Source organism: Coturnix japonica, chromosome 8, assembly GCF_001577835.2.
Source record: "Coturnix japonica isolate 7356 chromosome 8, Coturnix japonica 2.1, whole genome shotgun sequence".
Lineage (NCBI taxonomy): Eukaryota > Metazoa > Chordata > Aves > Galliformes > Phasianidae > Coturnix > Coturnix japonica.
In genome coordinates this window covers 10438557-10457578 of record NC_029523.1, presented here as the reverse complement: position 1 = coordinate 10457578, position 19022 = coordinate 10438557, and the positions used below count along the sequence as shown (strand labels likewise).

General features: G+C 38.6%; 2 protein-coding genes across 3 annotated transcripts in view; one reads left to right on the top strand and one right to left on the bottom strand.

Moving 5' to 3' along the window:
• The window catches only part of PLPPR5 (phospholipid phosphatase related 5), a 169403-nt gene extending 164476 nt beyond the window's left edge, over positions 1–4927 (bottom strand). The window contains exon 1 of one of the 2 annotated variants that reach the window (XM_032446248.1): positions 4687–4927. The gene's annotated coding sequence lies outside the window, so the exon portion shown is untranslated. The remainder of the gene's footprint in view (positions 1–4686) is intronic. The other variant, XM_032446251.1, reaches the window with a different exon arrangement.
• PALMD (palmdelphin) overlaps positions 2627–19022 on the top strand; it is a 45209-nt gene continuing 28813 nt past the window's right edge. Inside the window, exon 1 of the mRNA XM_015870088.2 lies at positions 2627–2899. The gene's annotated coding sequence lies outside the window, so the exon portion shown is untranslated. The remainder of the gene's footprint in view (positions 2900–19022) is intronic.

Below are 19022 nucleotides of genomic sequence, written 5' to 3'. Positions count from 1 at the left end.
CAAAGCTGTGCACTCAGAGTATGTTAGCCTACACTTGCCATTAAGAAAACACCACTCCCTTTCTCCTGGTGTCACGGATCTTCCTCCAATGTTACTCAAACTACAGAAAAAATAAAATAAAAATGAGTTTTTTTGTTGTTTTTTTTTACAGGCTGAAGATCTTAACCACTCTCAGCTTGTCAAGGCTTTGTCACACAGAGTTAACAAGAGGTATTTTGTTATGCCTAGAGAGAAATAAGACTCTTCTGTTATTCAGACAGAAATGAAAACAAGACTTCAATGCAATCTATTTTCAGCACTTTACAATAAGCTGGAAAATACTACCCATTGTTTATATATTTGTAAATAGAATTATCAAGGCTGGGAAAGGTCTCTAAGATAATCTAGTCCAACCATCCACTTACCACCATGCCTGCTAAACCACATCACTTCATACCACATCTCCACATTTCCTGAACATCTCCAGACAGGTGACTCAGCCTGTTCCAGTGCCTGACCACTCTTTTGGAGAAGTTTTTCCCAATATTCAACCAGAACCTCCCGCGGCACAACCTGAAGCCATTGCTTCTTGTTCTGTCTTGTTCTATCACCAGCTTCATTGACCTTCTCTGGACACATTCCAGAGATTCCACGTCTTTCTTGTAGTGAGGGGCCCAAAACTGGAAACAATTCTCAAGATGCAGCCTCACCAGAGCTGAATACAGAGGAACGATCACTTCCCTGCTCCTGCTGGCAACACTATTTCTGATACAAACTAAGATGCCATTGTCCTTCTCAGCTACCTGGGCATGCTGCTGGCTCACGTTCAGACAAGTATCAACCAACACCCCATTGTTTTCCCCTGCATGGTCTTCCAGCCACTCTGTTCCAAGCCTGTAGTGTTGCCCTGGGTTGTGACCAAAGTCCCATTGGCCTCAGCCCAGTGATCCAGGCTGTCCAGGTCACATATTTGTTTGGAAATATTTACACACTTAAGAAGAGGGCAGCTAGATTTCTATTGCTGCAGATCACATTGAATCAGAGCAGCACATCAGTCTCAGATGAAATCCTGGCACTGCTTGTAGGAAAATGACACACAGGAAATGACACAGTGAGGGTGGGTCACTTTCACACACAACAAAATTAAACAAGATATTAAAGATAACGTATAAATTAATGACAAGAATACTAATATAAGAGATGATGTAGTGCCAGATGAGTCATTCTTTATCCATTTGAGTGGCTCAGTATCCTTGAATGGTCAAGAATAATACTTTCAAATCTGTATTGATTTTCAGTCAGGACACGCACTTGCATTTCAACATTGTTCTAACATACCTCAGGTTCAAAGGGTCTACTTATGTACAGCTTTTGACTGAGCCAGATACCATTTTATGCCAACAGGTAGAATGCCATATATATATTTTCAGAGATATCATAACAGGTAAGAGGGGAAAATACTCAAAACCAAGCTCCTTTGTTTCTATGGCAGTGAGAAGCACAAGGACTTCAGTGAATTCAGACTCTCACACGGCTGCAGGCATAAACTGCACCGAGGCTCCAGCAGTTAACGATTAAGCTCACCGTCGCCCCACAGTGCCCAAGGACACAGAATCACACAGAATCACAGAATGACCCGGGTTGGAAGGGACCTCAAGGTTCATGTAGTTCCAACCCCCCTGCCTAGCAGGGCCACCAAACATACACATTTACTAGATCAGGTTGCCCAGAGCCCTGTCCAACCTGGTCTTGAACACCTCCAAGGACGGGGCATCCACAACCTCCCTGGGCAGCCTGTTCCAGGACCTAACCACTCTCCTAGTAAAGAATACGGGCACGCGCAGCACAGAGCGCAGAGGGACACGGGAGCTCCGCCAGGGGGAGCCGGCACCGCGCTGCGGAGCGAGGGGCTCCTGCGAAGCGTGGTCAGCGCTGCGTCCTTAGCTCACAGTGCTTGCTAAAGCGCTTTTCCCGACTTTTCAATCCGTCCAACATACAACACAAATATTTAAGACCGCATATTCTTTTGGGCAAATGCTTCAATGCTTCACAGACATTCTGTTTTGGAGGTACATGGTGAACCTTCCCAGTCTGAGCCGTTGCCCTAGAAGCCAGGTGTGGCATCCTGGCAAACGTGGAGAAACATTTCCTTCCATTCTTCACATACCAAAAGAGCTGTAAATCAAAGTGTCATGGAAGTTGACATAGGAAAATTGAAGAGTTGCCATGGAATTATTACCTTTAAAGCAACTTTGCATGAAGCAAAACATATCGATTCCACATCCAATGTATCATACATCATATCTGCAAGAAACTGTGGCATCCCTGAACACAGACATTCAATTTTAGAATGAATTCACTCTGATTTTTCTAGAAGACTGTCAATATATATAGTTCATGATATGAAAGTTTATTACTTGGGTTCCAAGCCAGCATTTATCGCCTGCCTCACATCCAGCAGCTACAGTAAGTCATCATGTTTTACCTCACCCACTAATTTAGTTAGGCTTTGTCCAGAACAAAGGGCCCCAATAAATGCCAAAGGGCTGCACCTGCTTACAAATCACACAGACCCAAGTTTCTTATGCAGCGAGTTAAATATTTACTAGAATATAACCAGTAAGCAAATCAGTAGTTCTCTTAGATAATAAACTGATTTTTAGAGGAAGTATCTTTAGCAAGTATTTCTCAGACCCACCACTGCCATTACTAAAACCTCTCTTTCCATCTGCTTTTCTTCACAAAATGGTCAGACTTTGCCTGGATGCGTGCATGAATAAAGCACTGTAACACAGCACCAAGCGGATTTATCTCAGACCATACATCTTTTGGTGCTCTGCCATCTGCAAAGTGGTAGTGAGAAACGTGACATCAAAATACAGGCTGATGCTTTTGTTTCTGAACACCAAAGACACAAAAGGTAAGATGCCCACTTAAAATCTTTACAGGCTCTGTACTGCTCTTAGGAAATGTGACAATCAAAATCTGCCTTTCCACGGTATTTTGATTTTGCTCTTTATTGTGCTTTTCTATTTCTTGTTTAAAAAAAAATAATTAAAAAAATCCTGTTTCATACATGAACAATTATAATGTGAATTTGGATGTTGAGTTATTATGCTTCTGGATGTAGGAGGACAGGACAAGAACAAATTGGATTGATCCAGAACAGCCTTAATGTTTTTGTGCCAGTTCACAGTAGACAGAATTTATTTCAAAGTTAGAACCAAACAAATCTTAAAATATTGGTGTGACTGTAACTGTTCTTGGGAGATGAGGAAAGCAGGAAGAGAAGATGGAAAGACAGGTGTCAAAAAAAGACAAGAATGTTGAAACATAGATAAATTTAATTCCATTGTTCTAAACCTACTTCTGTTTGTCAAATCATACAGAATAATTTCGGACAGAATATTGTGTGGTCTCTCAGGGAAGAAAGATAACTTTAGTCATTTTTGCCTGTTTTATGGTAAATTATAGCCTCTAATGTCAATAGATTTGGTAGAGAGATTTGCACATTTTATATAAATAAGCAGATGAATTATAAGCCAGTTTAGTATTTAACAAATAGCACACTTTTTTCCCCCCTTTCTCATTAGTTTAACTTCAGCCATTATTGGGTCTTATTTCATTTAAGTAATGCATATTGCATATTATATGGAGTTTTTTCTTGATACACTTAGGTATAAAGTTAGTTAATATGTTCATCCATAGCTTACTATGGGTTATATCCACTCTAGGAATGTAGAAACTCAGTTCTGTTATCAATGCACCACGTATAACATGAGAGAAAGGGATCCTAGCACAGAAAGCAAACAGATGCAGTGATGAAAAAGGAAAAACAAAGTCCATGGACACGAAGTGTGAATTACCAGCACATTCTGTCAAACCCTGAATTAGTGGTAGGTGTGCTTGCATCGCAATTTTTGCTCAAGTGGACATCTACATTATCTTACACCAGTGAAGATGTAGTTGTGCATACAGCTGTAGCAAAATCTGCAAAGAAGTTATAGAAGGAGAAAGGGCAGATTATTCCATATCTGCCTACTGTGAGGCCGACAGGACTTTGCCAAAAATGTAAGAGCTGGAGGGCGTGTCATTGCCAAAGGGTTAATAGACATCTTAGTAGCAGCTTTGCTCTCTTTCAGGATAGCATTCCATTTTTTTTCTAGATTTGACAGTTATCAGCAGTTGAAATAGGGTTAGGAGTTCTGAATGCTCGCCTTAGAGGTATAAAGCCTGTACACATTAACATGAAAATGCAACATAACGCTCGTGTTCACGTTGCAACATTCATTTAATGTATTTGTAAAGTCTGTGGAATCTAATTTGCCTACACGTTAGAGTTGTTCTAACCTGCATTCAAAAAAACAAAAAAACAAAAACAAACAACAAAAAAAAAAAGACAGAAAAAAAAAGAAAAAAGAGAAGGAAGGATAGTGTTTTGTCAACAGGAAAATTAGCACAGCAGAAAGAGGCTCTGTAATTAACAAAGGGAGTCAGCCACTTTCAGAGCAATTCATCAGTTTCAAAATGGTGAAAGTGCCCTCCAGAGGTTCCCATCTCCACTTACTGCATGCAGCAGCAATCCAAAATCTAAGTTAAATCCATTATGAACTGCAGAAATTTTCTTATCAAATTGGTGGAGTGATACTCTCCAACAAAATCCTAATCAACATTGGTACATAATTAGTTTAATCTCAGAACAACCACCTCAACAAAGAACTGGTCTCCTGACTTCATCTGAGAAGTTTTAAGCAGATCCCACTGAACACATAGTGAAGATTTTTGCTGATTCACGGTTGTATAAACATCATCCACATAAAAATGAAAATAAATCCAACTTCAGCCAACTCCTGCCTTCAGAGAAGGCTGAAATCAAATTCCAGAATCTACAGTCCAACAAGCTGTCACTGACACCCATCCATTCCTTGAGAATGCCTGAATTTGTTCCAGAGGCATCTCCAGTCCTGTTGGCTGGAAGTGATGATAAACTCATCTCAGAAATTCAAGATCTACAAAAATATAGAGGTTCTCCAGTTTTTCAGCAGTGATGTAGGGTCATTCCTTTTCTAATTCGCATCAGAAAAATATATATTTCTTAAATCACATCTACAATTATCTGCCATGGGTTATTGCTCCATTGTCAAGCCCAGACTCCCATAAAGGTTAGTCTCAGACTTACCCTCTAAAGCTAATAGATTCTCACACAAACTGCAACACTTTAACACAAAGTCGATTCACACTGATTTTGCATCAGAAAAGGAAATATTCAAGAAGGATCAGAAAGGGAAGATATTCCATACAACAATCTCCAACAGCACACTAAGATTTTCCATAACAATGAAATACTTTACTAATACACACCTGAGGGATTTCATTTCATTCTGTAGTTATGAAAGAGTTTAACTGCCACTCGCATGTCAGAACAGGCAGACATTTTCAGCAACAGGATTCCTTGTGTCGTAAGTACACAGGATGTGGCTATATAGAGCAAAAGTCAAATAGCAAAGAGCAGAGCTGTGATTGCCTGGCACCATCTGTGTCACCTTCAGAATTCAGACTAGGACTTGTGGAATCAGTCACAAATGCTGCACAACTGATAACAAAGCTCATCTGAGCAAAAAGCAGCAAGATCCTTCTTTAATAAAAGTATTAGGATGCAGCAAAGAAAAGGTGTAACAGGTCATGCCATGAAATCTGAAAGTAGAAGTGTTCAAGAGAGGAAGGCTGGGCACTAAGGGAAGTCTGGACTGACTCAGAGCGACAGTAATAACAGCCTGTTTGACTGTAGTCTGTCAATGCACACCGTTTCCAGCAGTGTTACATAGCAGCAGCAATGCTGGTGATCATAGTTCAACACACATCCAGCTGTTTCCAGGTGGTATTTTCTGTAAAAAAAAAAAAAAACCACCAAAACTTAGTAACCTCACGGAGGCATTTGAACCAAAGTAAACTGATCTGCACAATACATGCTCAGAACTGCAGATTCAACTCTTCATCTTGTTCAAAGATACTTCAAGTTTTGGAATTCCAAGCAGAGTTAATTCACAATTTGATGTGGAAACGTAGTTTGAGTTTCTCTATCACTGTATATTTCCACACAGGTCTGTGAACAATGGCATTCCTAGCAAACACCATGAAAGTGTAGTCACAGCTTTTTCATAGCTATAGCAGCGAATTTTCATTTATCCTCTTGGAAAGCTTTCCTTTACTCTGCTATAGCCAACGCAGTTCTTTCACTCTATTTAATTCTGCTTGTGTACACTCTAAAATAACTTTCCATACTGAATGCTAAATGGATTACATGAGTCAAGTTTCTCAAAAGCTAGATAGAAAGCATTAAGTATGAAAGGGAAACCTAATTAGTAACACCTATCTATTAACCACTAGCTAGGAGGATTCAGTCATCCCTCTTCATACACTGACCGAGAGGCACTGCAACAGCATCAGATTACCAAGCTGCAATAAAGGAAAATTCCTAGCATAGGAAGGTCTCACGCTTAAATAGATGATAATGTTTAGTCCAAAATTTAAAGGGCATAGAGCAGTGCAAACGACTTCAGAAGCATTAGATTATGGATTCATTGTGGTACGCATTGAACTAAAACTCGTGATGCTATGCTAATAGCCTAATTCTTTAAATTCATATCATTTTCTACTTTAGACAAACCAAACATTGAAAAAACAAAACAAAACACCTCAGTGAGGACTTCTGGACCGATTAAATAATGAAGGAAGAGGTGAAATTGTTCCTGGTTTATTTTATAATACTGTACTTTAGCCTGTAATGAAAGCCCTGAAATGAGCATACCATAGCAATTTTCAGGCAATTAACAAGTATAGGAAAGGTTTTAGAGGGATCGTTGACAAAGCACTTGACAGGCCTTCCAGCTAATGCTCTTAATGAGAACAAATAGGTAGAACTGAACTTCTCAAAAATCTGTGCTGAGGGCCAGGTATCACGTGGTGGATGACTGGTCACTCACTAATCCTGCAAAGCAGCTATTTCTAAGCAATGACATGGCCCATACAAATATGCAAAATGAACCGGTACCTTGCACTGGTTTCTTTACTGAGAAATTACTCAAGAGATCAGAATTTTATATCCTTAACATAACACTCTGCCACACTGTGGCTGTAGATTGCAAGAAAAAGATGAAGACAGCAGGTATGCTCTTTTGGAAGGCCTGAAAATACTGTCTAGAGAGGGGAAAAAAAAAAACAAAAAAAAAAAAAACAAAGAAAGCAATCCAGATTTGCAGCACCACAAATCCCTGACCCAAAAAGTACACACAGCCTCTCTTTTGGTAGGTTACAGATAGCTCTGGCTATATCTGTATCTGTAATACCTAAGCATTACCATTCATACAACGAGACCAACCAAGTGTACCTTAGACCACAGGCTCGGAGAACTTTGCACTTTAACAGCTCCACATGGATGTGGGTATATGGCTCCTGTGCCTGGTTCTAAATTTCTGCTGAAGACAGCAGCAGAATTTGGGCGTGTATCCATTCATCTTCCATTCCTCTCTCTAGAATGTGATAAGGCCAAGCCAACAATTCAAGCTACAGTCAAGCTTCTTCCTTAAATGCCTTCCTTTCCTGTTTGCCACATTTCCTTTTAAAAAGGAACACCTCCTGTGGGAATAAAAAGCTCAAGAAACAAATTAATGGAATAATTTTTTCATTTCATGATTAGATGTTTAGGTTACTCATCCTCCATTGTATTCCCCATTCTTTTTTTCACGCTCACAGCTATTTCAAACACAGATTTAAGATCTGGGTATAAACAGTGCTTTGCTTCTATATTTGTGGTAAGATCTTATTTCTTTGTATACAAAGACAACAAATGTTTTCCATTTTCAAATAGATGACAGTATAACGTGCTTCACTCAGAAGAAAGTTTCCATTAGTCTGGAAATAGCTAATGTTGGCAAAATAAGCTGAGCAAAGAGAGAGCTGGAAAATATAGCGCTATTATATGGAAGAACAAAGTGGGAAAATTAACAAATATTTTTCAACAAGCTTGAGTTTGTCCACCAGAGTTTCATTGTGATGGCCTTAAGTAAGTATTTACCTGCTACATGAATTGGAATTCCAAGTATTTGCAACTAGCTGTAGGTTGTAAATGACGTCAGTCCTGCTAGAACTACGTGATGCTGAAGTCACAGTATTGGGAATTATCAGATAAAGTTCAGACCCTTATACAACTGTAACTGTTCAGACTCTAAAACTACCCAAGGAATTTATTTGGTCCCGTTTTAGTAATAGCCAAAAAGCGAAATCAGAATCTCCCTGGATGCAAAGAGTATGATGTTCCCAGCTGACTGCAGAACAGCCTGGCTGATGTGTATCTTAACTACCATTTGAGCACACGCTTCTGTTAGAAATTAACAATTACTTTTTTCCAAAAAACTGCTTGGCATATAATTTCCCTGCAGAGTAATTTAATGCAGCAAAGCACATTAATGCAGCTTGTCTTGCACTTGAGCAGGAACAGATATATTCCTTTACGCACTTAATTCTTAGCTATCATTTCCCAAAAACACATTGTGTTTCAAGACATTAAGCTTGACATTGAATGTGTCCAGACATAACTTGAAAGTATGTGTTTTGAGCTACAATTCATTGAGCTACAGTTCATTTCTTGGTGCCCTTTGCCACCTCAGCCCCTGCACAGCTGAGACCACCATGTCCTAGGATTGCTGAGTAGAGTCCAAAAAGAATCAGCAAATTCTATAAGAGTCTTTTTATACTGGGACTGAGAAATAAGGAAGTTTTCTAATTACTCTGTATATACCAACATGTACTTTTACATAGTAAAACAAAACCTAAATCATGTCTACAAACTTATGTGCACTTTAGGGATGCTTATACTAACTAATAAGATACAACTGCTATTTTGGAATGTGTACTTCAATCTATGCACAGTTCATCCTCTAAGTGAGATTTTTGGTTGATGTTCAAGAATTTTTCTTTCAAAACAAGTATGTTCTCTCCAAGAAGTTTACAGAGCAAACAGAAATGACTTTCTTTGAGGTGAAAATTAAAGTGCAGTAGAAACTTTTTTCCATATACAAGGAGTTCTTCAAGGTGGAGGATAGATACAGGTTGCTTATTATTCCTAGCATCCATCAAGGTAACGAACAATGATACTCAATCTTCCTTACAAAGTCATCGCCGAGGAGGATAAAGTTGGTGCGTGTGTGGTATTAGAAAGATACAAGAAAAGTTATTTTAGAGACCTGTCTTCAGGAGACTATGAATGAGCTAAAACCTAACTTACCCATGACACTGAAAACCACTTCTAGTTTTCCAGTCAGTTTTGACCATTAAATGAGTAATGTTCTTTTTGCTGGCTCCCTTGGTGCAGATGAAATGCTAAGCTGTTTAGCCTTCCCCTCCTGCAGCCCAAGCCTGCAGTATCCCAGGGGATGTTAAAAAATGAGAAATTAAATTGCACAGCCAGGCCTTTCTTTAATGACTTTGATCTCTCAAAATAATTAAAGCTACTTTTTCCCCTCAAGAGGAAACTTTGTGCTGTAACTCAGGGGATTAAAGTCCTCTGAAATCTCATGGTGGGCTACAGCGTCCATTGCTCCTCACAAATAGCAGGTCTGATTTTGTACATTATTTACAGCACATGTAATCATGAAGAGGGGGAGCTAGGCTATATCTGAACAGGTGATTAGACCCAGAGGATCAGGCTCTGTATAATGAGGATCAGCTTCCATATAATGAAGCCCTAGCCACCATGAGTTGTTACTTCTATGTACAATTACAATGCAATTTCAATGCACTGCAGTCTTGAAGGATCGGGATCAGTAACTGCAATGTGTATTAACACTCATGCAGTTCTCAGAGCCATGCTTTACAAGCACTTAGGGACACCTCCTTAGAAACATTAGTTTCATCCAGTCCAAAAACACACAAGAATTGCTAGTACGCTCAGGAAGTACTATCATGTCAGGACTGAGGGAGAACCCTGTCTTAAAATCCCAGCATAAACAGTATCTTTCTGCTCTCACTAAGATTCATGCAGCCTGATGATCATGTCATTATGCTGTTTCCGTACTTAACCTACTGTGTCATCCATTCTTTACCAGCCAGAACACAACCCATCCCTCTGCATAGGCAATACATACCCTGCTAGGATCTGACAAGACATGTCGAATCTACTCATCCACTTCAGACAGCTGACACATACAAGACCAAGCAGGTTTATCCTTGGAGCAAGGCCAATTTCTTCCCTTTTTCGAAAATTCACCCTTTACTCTAGCTGAAAAATACTAGAAGTGCTATGGGTCCCCCTTCCTCTGCTCTTACTTCTACAAACAATGGTTGGTGGAAGTTTACTCTGTTATTATTCTCACTGATGCCACAGCAACTCCTGCTCCATGTTCAGCCTGTAACTCAATTTATGCGTCAGAATGAGGTATCAGCTGAGCAAGCCCTGCCTCATTCCTAGCGTGGGAACCAAACTGCTGCTCAAAGAACTTTCATGTTGTTATTATGTACCTGCTCTTGGCCAGACAAAAGACCAACCTACGGGTCACAAAGGCTGCTTCTTCAGAAACTTACTTTCTCACACATCAGTCAACTTTTTCCTAGAGTTCACCACAAATTGATTTTCACAATCTCTTTCCTGTTTTATATGCTCTTGAGGTTACCTTTGTAATAAGACTTTTTTTCCAAAATTTCAAGTATGATCTATTTCAGTGTTTCCAGACTAGTTAAGACACGTCCATAATTTAATGACTGATGTGAAAAGGTATTAAATATAAAATGAAATCAGAGTAATCAATAGGAAGTAGTGGGCTTCCTGTATATTTTTTCTGCTGTTTCCCACTCCCACACACATACCCCCCCCTGGTCTGTGATACCCTTTTCTGGAGTTACTTACCCTTCCATCTCACTCACTGTTAGTACTACAGCCCAGTCAAGTCTCCCAACACCAGATGTTTTTCTGTCAATCCCTATGACTATTCATGAGAAACTTCAATTTACTGTCATGTAGTGTGTGTTTGAGACCATGAACTTCCATCCCCATCTCTTCCCTTGCATTTTGTAACCCTCTAAGGCAGTGTTCTGTGCCCTTTCTCAATAGGGAAAGCATTTTCAGGAAAAAATACTAAATGCTATAAAATAAGTTATTGTCTAAAATAAGCAGACATTGGAGCTTAAAAAAACTGAACAAACAAAAACAAACAAACAAAAAAAAAAAAAACAAAGATGTTTTAAAAAGAGTTATGCAGTTATAGTTAAAGGGAAGAGAGTAAAAGGTTCCAAGTAGCTCCAGATGATCTTTGATCACACTAAGCACTGAATCATATAATGTTATTTAAGGTAGATTAAATACCTGTTTTCTAACAGCACACTTTGCCCAGCACAGATAAAGTCTCTAACATTACTGGAAAACGTAGCACATGCACAACATCACCAATTCAGAGATAAATCTTTATGAAGGCCTCCTTATTCTCTAATTGTTAAGATCACTGCAGGTAGTACTACCTGTCCAAGGGTTCACAAAATATCCAGTACTGCACAGACTGCATATTCTATCAGTGGTCAGTACTTGTATGAAGAAGGGGGTAGTTGCAGAGGTGTTTCTGAGAAAAAAATCATAATATACAGTTTGCTGATATACACTGGCGACTAGAGAGGTGTTATTACCTCTTCTATTCAACATTATGCTGCTTGTACTATATATACACCATACAATAATTAACACTGACTACCATTTTTCAAGACAGAAGGAATTAAATATTTGATTTGAAGCTCAGAAATAGTAAATTCACATTTTTCTTTTCAAAAGTCAATTAACAGCCCCTCTAAAATCCAGACAACTTACAGCGGTTCCCTGCATGAATACATTATTGTTGCACAGAGAAAGAGACTTTCCATGTTGCTGACAGAGGCAGAATTTCTAGAGCTCTTCTCTGTTCAGAGCTCCCTGCCTCATCTTCAGAAAACAGGAGTTGACTGAGCACTCATGAAAATCTGCCTGTGTCCTGAACCTGATGCACCCATGCAACACTTCTGTAAGGAGCAGTTGCGCCTGCTGCAGCCAACAGCCTTGTCACAAAGATTAAACTGAGACAACGACACTGCTGCAACTTAGCCAAGACAGAACTTCTGCCAAGTGAGAAGTGCTATCATTTCCAGACAATTCTTCTTCATGCCATTGGGCTGATCCCTAAGGAAAACCTGTGTGCTGTAGGAGGCTCAGGATTTAGCAGAAGCACTGCTTACTGGGTTACATCATCTGCTCTGTCTCAGAAAAGCCAGGGCCTCTTGCAGAAGCTATGACAGAAGAAATGCTGTGGCAGCCCCCATTTCATCCTCCAGTCTCTCAGGGTGAAAAATGCCACTCCTCATCACCAAACTAAGCATTGTCATCTGCTAGTGCATAATGAGACTGATTACTGATTTAGAAGGGCACAAAGATGAGATCTGAACTGTAGCAGTCTATGAAAGTCTACTATACACAGTCTCAGCATGCAAAAAATGAAGAAGTCAGCCAAGCCATACTGAGACATTTTTTTGAGAGGTACTAAATCACGACAGGACCTTCGCTTGGCAAACTGACAGGGGCAGGTTGCATTTAGCAAATGCAGCTACTCCCAGAAAAAGAATGGTGATATCATAGAAAGATTAGCACAGGAGACTGTTCAAGGGCAAATCACATTTGCTAATGACGACTATAGTCTATTAGCCTGCTGCTGGGTCTAAGCCATCCAAAATAATTAATGAAAATATAAGTTATAAAGACCAGAAATGCACAGAAGCCTATTGCAGTGGAAATAAAAGAGACACACTCTGAAACATAAGCAGTTCATACTTCATGGTAAGCAGTAAAGACTTCCAGGGCTTTCAAGCAGCTGTTCTAGTTCTTTTCTGGACTAGCCTTTATTTTGGTAACAAAACTTTAACAATATGTCACTACAGCCATTGTCAATTGCAATCCCTATTTTGTATGAGTATGAGTATCTGGAAGGTAAAAGTGCAATTTAAAGGGATTTCTTCAACATCTGTTTTACCAAATGGGTAACTATCATTTTAGATAGATTCTGAATAATTCAGATTTCACTCAAATATTCCCAATTGACTTCTAAAAAACACCACCTGCCTGTGACAACAAGCAAATTGTCATGTGCTATAATTTGAAAAATTCTTATGACAATAGCAGTTCTACAGAGTTTTTTTGAAACTCTTGTTTAATGGCCAAAACAGTATTGAACAGCACAAGCAAGTTTGGCTGACACCGTATTAGCCCATTTTTGTACCATCTAATTCAACATTTTCCAGACCATGCTAAGAAATTTTCCGGTTTCTACCACAGACTTCGTAATTTTTACTTTACACATTCCACTTTTTTATTTCATTACAGTCTGCAGCAGCAGACTGTGCACAGATCTTCTTACATTAACTGCTCAGCATTCCTAATAAAAATCTCTTCTCATGCGCATAAATTTCACCTATCAACATTCACTCACCATATTCCATTAATATTTTGCTAAAGTAGGAAGACCTTTTATGTCAAATTTCCATTTCTTATAAAGTGTTTCTGAAGAACCCCTTGAACTCCTTTTACAGTACATGGTTTCTAACTATTAAATCTTTCTATCATTCAGTAAGAGTTTAGCATCCTCTTGGAAACACTGCCAGCAGAACTGGCATTTCAGCTACCAGCTTGCATGATTCGACATCAATATTTTTCAGGACAATGCATTAGTCTTATGAATTTTATCCTTCCTAAACATATGACCCTCCATGTGAGACTATTGAAATGACTCTTGTTTATGAGAACACAGCCTGCTAGCATTCCAAATCATGCCATAACAGTAAACTGTTTTCTTCGCTTTTTACCAGTCTCTGTGTTCTTGGATTGCCTTAATGTAAGCATGGCTTTTACATATTAGCTCTATTTGCTTTTCCAGAAGAAATGTCAAATAAGCATGAGTAATTATTTTCCCTTTATTGGTACTCACTATATTACCTTCCTTTAACAGAAGGTTAGACCTTGTATCAGCCTACCCAACACTTTTCCTGCAAAAGGCTTCAGGCTGTCAAGTAAAAAATTCTCTGGATTATATTATTTCTCTCTTCTAATATCATCATACATCTCACTGAAGAATCTTAAACTATACTATATGCAGCAGTTTAAATCAATAACTTTGTGAACGGCTGCATTTTTCTTATTGTCCTAAATAAAGGCAAAGAAAAAAATTATTCCTCTCCATTCAAGAGTAAACGATATCTGCAAGGGAAAGAAACCACAGCCGGGGCTTCAAGATTCTGTGAAAGAGGCTATTACTGTCTTCAAACACCACAAGAGTTCGATAATACAATCTGTTAGAAGTCACTAGAAATGCTGTTAAGCTTTAACATGATGAAGGTGATGTACGAACTGCATCTTTCCTGTGCAGCATCACTCACTTTTCATTTACTGTACGACACTAATTCTGATCCATCACAGTGCTGGGAAAGTACCACTCAACTCTTCTTCAGAATGATGTCAAATTATTCTTCTACATCAGAATTGCAAAAGACTATTCTACAACAGTGAAGATAAGACTGTAGCACTTTTAAAATTCTTATTGAATGAACAAAGAAGAATTTGTAATGATGACATTATTTTCCCATCCATTATATTAATCCTAAAGCAGGAATTGTTTATCAAGATTCCTAAATTGGAGGATATTAACAACTGAATCAGATGTTGGTAGATAGTTTCTCTCATTCAGTTTCTGTTTTTAAAAATGCCCACAGAACTGAAAAACTGGGGAGTACAAAAGTTCACTACTTACAGTTTGTTTTAGTTCACATCGTCTTCCTACTGTGAAACAGCACATAAAATCTCAACCACTGAATACTGTCCTGTTGTATTAGCTCTAGGGTCTACTGGGTCTGAATTATAATATTTGCAAGCTAGTACTGTCATTTTTATTATACTTTACATACATGTTGATTCTAAAAACAAAAAAGCTTCAGTTTGTTAGAAGAGCACGTATGTGGAATTTGTCATTTCTGAATAGCACTGCAGGCCGTGGCAAAATTACATTTGCCTCACGCAGGGATTCTCAGAGAAAGAAGTAACACAAAACACTTCTACTAACAAATTTTCATAGTATGTGGAAGAATAGAGATCTTCAGCTATTCCTACGTAATGTTTTACTGTTAATATGAGACTATCAAGCCAGAATTTGAAAGGGGGAAAAAATAAAAGCCTGATTAGACAACTCTGATTTGTAAATAAACAGATTTGAGGCAGATGCCATTAGAGACTTTCTGTAAACTTTTAACACAATGAGATTAACCCAGGCAGACTATCAATTTAATCTGTAGGTAAATGAGAATTCATGGTAGATCTGCAACTATTTAGTTATCATTGCACATTTACACAGAAAGACGTGGCTTTTTATTCATGAGTTGTAAATCTTTTCATTACTCTGGAGAATCCACTTATTCAGAATGACTAAATGGCAAAATAATTAAATAATCAAATGACATACAAACAAAATAATTAAAATAATTCTTACCCACTTTCACGCCTAAAACTGAGCATACATAGGTACTAGAAGAAACTGTAAGTTAGAGTGGGTGATCATCATCTCGCTAGCTAAGAATATTCCTGTAAACCAGATCACAGTTTGTTGGCTAATCAATCAGTCAAGTAAGTAAATTAAAGGCAAAAATCAGATCTAAGAGGGTAATCTAGATAATTATATTGTAGGATTCATACACAGAGTGAAAATAGGATTATAAGGAGAAGAAAAAAAGAGAAGAAAAAAAAATACCATAAAGTAGATCTGAAAGCATTGATTTAGCACAGAAGGATTTGTGACAGTTTCTAGTATATTTGCTTTTCATAACAAATGTTTTTGACTGCTGTAGATATCTTTTACCTACAGGATTTAGAAAACCACAAGTGTATCAGTACTTCAAAGAAACAGGTAATTAGAGAATTTAAAGTAATATTCCAGAAGAGAAAGAAGAGTTCAGTCAAGATATTGTGCTGACTCAGTTTTCTCTTTCAATAGCACTGTGTGACAAGAATGAAATCCTCACTGCTTCATTCTTGTTTGTGATATTTTAAAGTCTGTCCTATGTATCTATTCTTGTATTATTCATGTTGCTTTCAAAACTGTCATTTAATTTAACTCCAACACCACAAGCAATAGCCATTATCCAAAGACAACCTAGGGGACAGATATGCAAAGAATACTTTCAGAATGCCCCATGAGTGCTTAAAGCTGCTCTGAGGGTTTCATGACTATTTAAGCAAGGGACACCTGAAGCAGGGGATTCAAACTGCAGTCTGACAGCAGCCCCTAAGGACTGGTGGTGCACACTGAGTTCTACCACCCTGAAAAACAGCGTCCTCCCTTCCTCACAAAACACTGACAGAGGTAGACAGACTTGCTGAGGATTTATAGGATTAATAAAGGACAGGCAAAACATTAGGCATTAGGATAATGTCTAAGCAGGGAGGAGAAAGCGGCTCACACAAGGTTTTTTGGAGAATAGGCACTGTCAGTTTGGTGAAAGTACCATGTCACAGCCCAGGAGCTCATGTCAGTTTTGCTAAAGCTGCAATAATAATAAGATAATTAAGGCAAGAGGATGCAGTCCAAGAAATTAGAGTTCGGAAGAAGAGTTGTTTACAGTCCTCTAGCAGGAGCCACTGAGCAGACACATTCCACTACAAGCATCATCAATTACAATTGCTATTTTACAGATGGTAGCACACCACAGGCAGTGTTAGCTCAGCCATCACCTGCCCAATTAGTACAAAGATGTAGCACTCGCACAGCTCTGAAAATCCCTTGTACACATCTTATTGTTTTTTTCAGGAGAGGTCCCCCAGTCAGTATCTGAACGCTGCCAAAGTCAGCTGAACATAGTTAAATGCTGGCTCACAGTGCACACATTGCTATTTTGCTCTATATTGCACTTCTTCAGAATTCACACGTAATTTAAATGTTATGTTTTATATTTTTAACCTGGTTTCAGAAAGTCAGTGATTTACCAGATCTGCTAGCAAGGGAAATTAGCTCCTGAAATTCTCTGAGATCAAGTGAGTATAAAGCCATTTACTGCCTCTGTCAAGAAGAGATATTACTCCTCAAGATCCCTCTTAACTGCAAAAGCTGTTTAACTTGTGTTGGTGGCAGGATACTCTTAAAAAAAAAAAAAAAGTAAATTCACTTTTATTTTATTCCAACAACTTTTAACACAAATAATATTCAGAATAGGAATTTAAAATAATAGCTTCAAAATTATATTGAGATATTTACAGAATTATGAAATGAATGAGGGGCTGAGAGATGATGGATGCATGCCTTCATATGAATATTAGACATGAAGTTCTCTAGATATGACCAGACATGAAGTGGAACAACAGAAGAACTTTTATATTCCCTGAAATATTTTTTCATACAACCTGCAGCTAGATTATTTTTTGTGTTATTCATAGATCACAATTAAATGTTAACCTCTGATCTGCCAAAAGCATTTGAAAAGCCTTTTCAGCCTTCAAAAAAGAAAAAAAAAAAAAAAGAATTGAAACATTCCTGCATTGTGTTAAAGATAATTTGCATATAACAGTGAAGCTTATCTAACAGCTTCCCATCATTTCCTTTTCTTCCCACTCCTCCCACCTCTTTCCACCCCCCCACTTTACGTTTTGAAGGAGCCAAATATTTCCCCCCTATAACAGTCTTCCTTTGCCATATTTTGTCACTCATCAGATTTCTCTCGGCTATGATGTGACTCACCAGCGCAGTAATAGCCACTTTCTTTGCTTGGTTAGGTTCCCGCCAGCTTAGGGAGCTGATAGCTAAGCTACAGGAATGAATATCCAGGGGAGAGAGGCTGTGAGAGAGAGAAGCAAGATGCTTTCTCTCAGCACCAGCCAGTCATTATATCTGAACATTATATCTGTTCAGACTTCTCATGTAATTTTACCCTCAGGAGCTACAAAGCAAGTAGTATAATATTACTCAGGCTACCCACTTCAGATTCAGGTGAAAAGAAGAAACATGCTATTATCTTTCCAGTAAGAAAATATAGCTATGAAAAAGGACTACAATCCTGGCAATCAAAATACACCTTACAAGAATAAAAAAGAAAATCCCATTACACTATGTATTTTTTCTCTTGTTAATAATTATCACTCTGAGACAAGGGGTTAAACTGAAGGTGCTCTTATCTGAATGTTGAAAAATCTAACATGGTGACATACTGTCCCAGGCATGCAGATGACTATTCGGCTTCAGCTCCTGGCACTGCATCACTCGGTATTCCATTTGATAGGCTCCAGCCATTCAGTCAAAATCCCAGTGTTATTCAGACGACCTACCAGCACTACGAAGGAACAGGGAACAGCTGAAGTTGACAGTCTTAATGACTGATAAGTTCCAAGTTTTCTCAGCAACTGCTACCAATTAACAAACTTCTCAGCATGAAATAGGTCTGCTCCGCTGAAGAAAAAAGGCCTACATTTGCAACGAGAGTTATCTCCCACAAATAATCTTATCAGTTCTGCTAACAACATATTTTTGCATAATCTTATCATGTTTATTTCCACATTAATATTAGGAAGGGTTTGCACAAAACAAATCTCATGAAGATACTTTCTGCCCACCCACAGTGCAGGACAGAGAACAAGTGAAAGTACAGGAAGGATTGCTAGAGACTGAAGTCATCATGTTTTCACAGCAGTTTCAAGTTTCAGATAAACAGCTAAGCATACATGCTTATTATACATGTCAGTGTAAGAGGTCTCAATCCCTGGAATAAGCGGTGAGGCAGGCCTTGGGTCTGCAAGATGGCTGAGTTCATCCAACAACTTATTGCTGCCAGGTGTCACATCTCTGTCCTTCTCTCCCTGCCCACCTCCAGCCAGAATCCCATTCCCTCTTAGCCCTTAATGCTGCTGTCCCTCTTGATTCTCAGAGAGCCTATTCAACCTGCTGGCATAGTGGGCTTTCAAGGATTTAGGTTTCTAGTTGTGGCGGTGTCTTGTTTTAATTACATTCCTG